Source organism: Falco rusticolus, chromosome 2 (genome assembly GCF_015220075.1).
Source record: "Falco rusticolus isolate bFalRus1 chromosome 2, bFalRus1.pri, whole genome shotgun sequence".
In the NCBI taxonomy this organism is placed as follows: Eukaryota; Metazoa; Chordata; class Aves; order Falconiformes; family Falconidae; genus Falco; species Falco rusticolus.
The window spans coordinates 75,054,298-75,060,603 of NC_051188.1; positions in this window are offsets into that span (position 1 = coordinate 75,054,298).

Below are 6,306 nucleotides of genomic sequence, written 5' to 3' on the forward strand. Positions count from 1 at the left end.
AATCACAACTGGAGCTTTGCACATGGGTTATATTTTCAGACATGCTGACGGAACAGAGCAACCAGGCTCTGAAACTCGCCCTAATCAAGCACAACTTGCTGGTCATTATGAAATATTATCTATGAAGATGAATGTTGTAGATGTATTATAGTCAGACATTTTTAAGATACTAGATAGGTCTTCACAGTCTGCAAAAATACAAGCTGACAGCAGGCTTTCCACATTCTTTCAGCCTGATTAATGCAAATTATAACACCTTTTCAGGCATCCTTCAAAACTTAATGCACTGTTCTGACCAGATGCCTGTGTTTTATTTACCTGAGTTTTCTCATGTACTGAAACGTTCAGCTGTCTCATGGCTAAAAACATTTCTGATACACAGAAATGCATCTGTTCCAAACCCAATTTTATCCTTGTAGATCTTAGGATGGAGGGTCAAAAAGAAAGGGTAAGAGTTAAACCTAAGGGTCTTTCTAGAACACCATGAGTGTGAAAATAAAATACTGATGTGGGAAATATCCTTTGAAATACCCTTAATAATCAAGTCCTGCAGTGTAGCTCTACCATCTTTACTGTTGCAGCTCTAAGCCCGACCTTGCTCATTGTATCCTGCTCCTTTCTGAAAACTGATAAACTGGCATCTGCAGTTCAGTATGTCCAGAACACAGCAAAGGCAAGACCAGAAGGGTGCACAGAGCAGGCAAAGCGTGTCATCTCAGCACCAGTATGGGAGCAGCTGTGAGAAATAAATTACTTCAGCTTTTGTCATTGCACTGGAGCATCTACAGTAGCAGGAACTGGGCCTTCTGACTCTGGAGCAGCAAGAGCCACTCTCACTCCTCTGGAAGCCTCTCCTGGAAGCAAGATCTTGTTCACATTTTTCTTAAAGAGAAAGGGCAGTTTGCTGGAGCAACAAATAAAAAGATTAAGACTGGTGTCAGGCATTTCCCCCTTACCTAGAAGACTCACTTGCTCCTCTGCTGGTGGCTGAAGTCTTTAACAGGACACCCAGACCACATGGAGGAATTTACTCCTTAAGAAACTGTAGAAGAAAAAGAGGTGGCGTTTGCAAGGTAGAGGAGAAGCGCTACCTGGAAGGCTGAAGTTACCTGATCAGTTTGCATCTCAAATTATAACCGTGTCCTGGACAATACCAGCAAAATCGGGGAGAAATTCCCACTGTGGTACAAACCTGCAAAGATGCACAAACCAGTATCAGAATCCAGGGATGTAACATCCCATCTTTGCCACAATAAAAACCACAGAGCAGTTGGACAGATTGAAGTGCAAATTAGAATGAGAGGGATATTGAAATATTTTGGAAAATTTAAACTGTAGTTTGGAAAATTTGGAAAATATTTTGGAAAATTTGAGATGTAGAAATTGAGGCCAAATATACAAGCACAGTGCTGGGAAAGAAGCAGGTGGGGTATTTTTAATATATACTACACTTGTAAAACTAGAAAAACTATCACTCACCTGCAGAATATCAATTTATTAATAAAAATTTTATCTAATTCCTTTCAGTGAACATCAACGAACTTTGTGCACAAGGCAGAAGTAGTAAGTTATATTTTGACCTTAGCAAGATTTTTCATAATTTCTTACAAGATACTGTCACAGACAAACTAAGGAAAACTGGTCTAGGCAAAAGGAGACAAATGTGGAGCTTATACTGGGTCACAAACTATAAATGAGACAATGTCTCACTGTTGTGAAAGAGGCAAATGCCAAACAGAATACACAAACTACACTATAGTCCATGAAACACATGAAATAATCCTTTCTGTTATTTAGCACTAGTAAGGCCATGTGAAGAGCTATAACCAGTGCTGGGAAAAGTCAGCATGAGGACAAAAAAATGCTTTGTGAAGGAATATGGTATTATGTGGTCTGGCAAAAGGAAGTCTGATGACAACATGACAATCTTCAAAAATGTGAAAGGCATCTGAAAACAGGAAATTAGTATGCTATATGTCCATGACAGACATGAAAGCAGTTACAGGGCTGCAACAAGACAGAAATGAGAAAGCTTTCTAGTGATGAAAACAGAAAAAGTATAGGAGATATTACCTGAGAAGTGGCTTATTAAAAAAAAAAACAACAACAAAAAAACCCAAAACAACCAACCAAACAAAAAACAACCAAAAAAACAAACCACCCCCACCCCCAGACCTACAAACCCAACAACTAAAACCGAGTGTGCATTAGGGAGGGGGTAGATCCAACGGATCCTCCCTTGGGCCTGTACAATAAACCACTGCACTCCTTAAGGTGCTTCCTTCCTGAACCTTTGTTTCTACACTTTTCAAATGAGATGAAACACTGCATTTGCTTCTTTCATCCTGTTCCAGAGCTGTCATAAGAAGAAACAAGCAAAAGATTTCTCCTTTGTCTGTCAGCCAACTGAAATAAATTCATTGAGGCCTGCATGGGTTAGTTTCCTCCATCACACATATGTTTTAGTATTGACATTGATGGCCACTGGAGTGGACATTGTCTTTCCTTGTTTAGTTGCCTGTGTAATTGAGATAGAGCTTCTCTTCTAAAAGATTCTATCAACACCAGTTTCTGTTTGTTTCTTCTATAAAATCAGTGAGGAAGTTGCATTCAAACTTACCAGAATATAAAATGTAAATTTAGCAGGTTACTAGATATTTCTACCAGTAATAAACTAGTAAGCTAGTTGTAGTTCATGATCTAGACTACAAAGTGGTTACGGTGAAGTGTGGTTTACATAAATAACTTGCCAGAAAAATGTTTCCCTATAAACTGTCTGAGCACAAGATAACAAATTATCATAGCATAAATCTGACTCAAGGTCAGAAATGCCCCGCAACACTATATTCTCCTAAGTATAATGTTACATCCATGCATTTATCTTCTACAGGCTCAACCACAACACATCACTTATTTCAGTAATAGCTCACTCTTGATGGGCAGAATGGAATTTTGGAGGTTTTTTTCTGGCAAGGCTTTCATAGCTGAGCAGACTTTACCATGATCAGCTCTGCCTTATAGATGTTTTTAACCAAAGTCAGCATTTTAGTATCATAATACCCTGTATCTTGCAAGAATACATTTTGCATAATTCTTGCAGCCAACTCCTAACTTTAAAGGGCACAGGTTTTTTTCCACTAAGATGGAAAAAACATGTACTAAGTACGTCTCTCAGCTTTTAGCACTTCATGCCTGTACTAGCCAAGAGCTGGCAGTCACATACTCTCAGCTACCAACATCTTCAATTGTCCAAAGCCGCCTTCTCATCATGTAGCAAGTGCTGCCACCACAGCCCATAGCCTTGGGCTCCCCACCTTGGTTTCAAGAGCGTGTAGGTGTGTGGGAAGCTGAGAGAGGCCACATGAGCCACTCTGATAGCAGCAGCCTGCTCCTACTCACACTTCTTGAGCGTTGCTCAGATCTCTGCAGCAACAGGCTGCAGGCACAGAAGCAGCACGCTTCTCGCAGGTGTCAGTGTAAGTGTTCCTGTAAGTGCATGTGCGTCAGAAGATGTGACACTTCCAGCAAACAATGAGCCTTGTGTGCATATGTTGCACACATGGTCTGCACAGGTACAGCAAATCCAGCACCCCTGGGAAAGTGTGGAGCGACTCTTGTGGGACAAGTCTGCTGCTTATAAGCAATAATGCCCACCTTATCATGGGAAAGAGCTAGCTGTCTTGGCTCCATTTGACTCCATAAGATGCTTGGTGGTCTTCCTCAGCTGGAGAAGCATAGCATCAGTGATGCACAAAGCGAAGGCCTGTTTGGTGTCAGCCATTAACACTGGACATAACAGTATGTCATTTGGGCTCCTTCTCAAGGAGACTGCCAACCTGAAGAGCCCCAGTCAAGATTAATACTAGAAAATTACCAAAAAATTGTCCACAGCAGACTAACAGGAATGTGACTGCCATGGGAAAGGCTTATCTCCTGAAAATGGCATTCCTAATATTTACAAACTAGTAAAAGGTTGTCATTTCACTCCATTTACCAAAGAGCAGTGACAGTACAACAGCTATGCTGAATGTTGCTTTGAAATCCTCTCGTTTGAGATTTCAAAGGTACTTCAGCAATACTAATATACTGACTTCTTTTTTGTACAGCCTCAGGAAAAGGATAAATAACAGCCTCTATCTTAAAGAGAATCAGTTTACATAAAATCACACAGGAAGTTGTGGTGGAGCTGACTGTTTCACAGATTATGTCCTACTTTGCTACTTTCATCACAACACGCTTTCTCCTCGCTAATTGTCTATTAACTGTGTCACACGATGATCGTGATAGATATGACAGTCCACACCAAGGGGTACTTAATAGCCATTCTTCACTCAGTTCTGTTACATAATACACTTTTAATAATAAATACACTAAATTACATATTTATTGCATTGCATAATTATTGATCCAAGTAAATTAATAATAGAAACTAGAAACTAAAATTACATTGATTGTTTAAGCATTCCATGAACTATTTTTTCTTTAAAGAAACTGTGCTAGGTACAGGCACCTGTAGCACACTAGATAATGTTAGACATCGTATGTTTCAAAGGACATGGCTATCCACAACCTCCTGTCCACAGCCTTCGCTATAATGCTATCAGCCCCTTCTCAATCATCAGTCTTTATGATAGGACAGGTTTGCAGCTTTTACAACCCTGAGTTGGCTAATGCTAATTCATTTACAGGTATCAACAGCATCTGCATTTCACGAGCACAGTTAGTTAATGGTACTGGCTTTTAACAAGCAAAACTGACATTGTGGTTACCTGTTGATGACCACCTCAGAAAAGGAAATCACTGAGAGGTTATCACACACAAAAAAAATTATGCAAACCATAGACATAATCTGTCTGGATCAATTTTTTCCATCTTAGATGGTACACGTGACTTGACTGCTTCACAGATGTGGGAGGGATCCCTGCACTCAGAACGCAAGATAATTTTGTTGATTTTTCTATCTTGCCCTTTAGCAATCTTCAAACATTTCTTAAAAATTTCAGACCAAAAGAATTAAAGCTCCAGTTATGCATATCTTCATCTGTGTCCCAGGAGAGCCTAGGTGCTGCAGACATGCTGAGAGTATGTGTGAACACCTCATAGCACAAGAGGCATCAACAGCAGCTAGGAACACCTTTATCCAGAAGTATGACTGGAAGGATTGTCATCTCCTCAAGCAATAAAAGGTGTAATGTTTGTAACACCTAGGATGTAGAGGGCATAGACTTTTGCCTATGACAGTTACAAATCCTCATCTCTGAATACATTGCTATGACCACTTAGGAGTATTGTTCCTTTGAGGAGGTAGGAAGTGAAAGGTAAACCCTGATTGCTACACTCCCAACCACTGCAGCTGGGGTGATCTTGTAAAAATAACAAACAGAAAAAAAAGATGAGCTCTTTAGACATAAACCCGGAACTTCTGCCTGCAAAAAGTGAGCTGAGTCCAAGGCTCACTTCAGGGACTGTAGCATGCAGGCTTGCATTCAATACTCACTGCAGCACTCGTTCGTTCAAGAGTCAGGGCAGGCAGCACCAGAACACAGATTTCCCCCTCCACAGACAGGCACCCTAACTGTTGAATGAGAGGAATTAAGATCCTTCTCCAGGAATCAATGCATCTTGTGGTTTCACGATTTTTAATTTTTTGATTAAGCTGAACAGCGCACTTTTTCATGTGAGCTGTGTGAATAGGCTCTATTGACATTTATCGGTTGGCACGGAGTATGTGACCAGAAAGCCAGGGCAGAACAAAGGGAGGAAACGCGAGCGCTGTGAGGACAGCGTGTGAGAGCTGCACAGCCGCTGACCCCTGCCCTGCAGGGCAGACTCCCGCCGGGCCTGCCCGCCCCGAACACCGGGCACCCGCCCTGCCGGTACCGGGCCGCCAGCCGCAGCGACACAGTCCGTTCGCGCTACCTGGGCCCCAGCCAGCCAGGCGGAGGCTGCTACGGGCAGGCGGGACCGCAGTTAACCCGACAGCAGATACAGGGGCCCTGCGAGGGGACATCCCGCGCCGGGGCTACGCCGGCCCTCTGCCGCCTGCACTGGGCCTGGGGCAGCGGCCACAGCGTGGTCGCCGGTTCAAGGGCTGCCGGCCGCGACAGGAGCGCCCCCGGCCCGCCGCCCGGTCACGGACGGAGGGGGGGACGCGGGCAGCCGCCCACCTGCCGGGGCTTTCCGCGGAGCGACCAGCCTCCCGCCCCGCCCCGCCCCTTAAGCGGCACCTCCTGTTGCCGGAGCGCAGAATAAACGCCTGAGGGGCGCCGGTCCCCGCGGCGCGTCGCTCCCCGCCCGCTCCGAAGA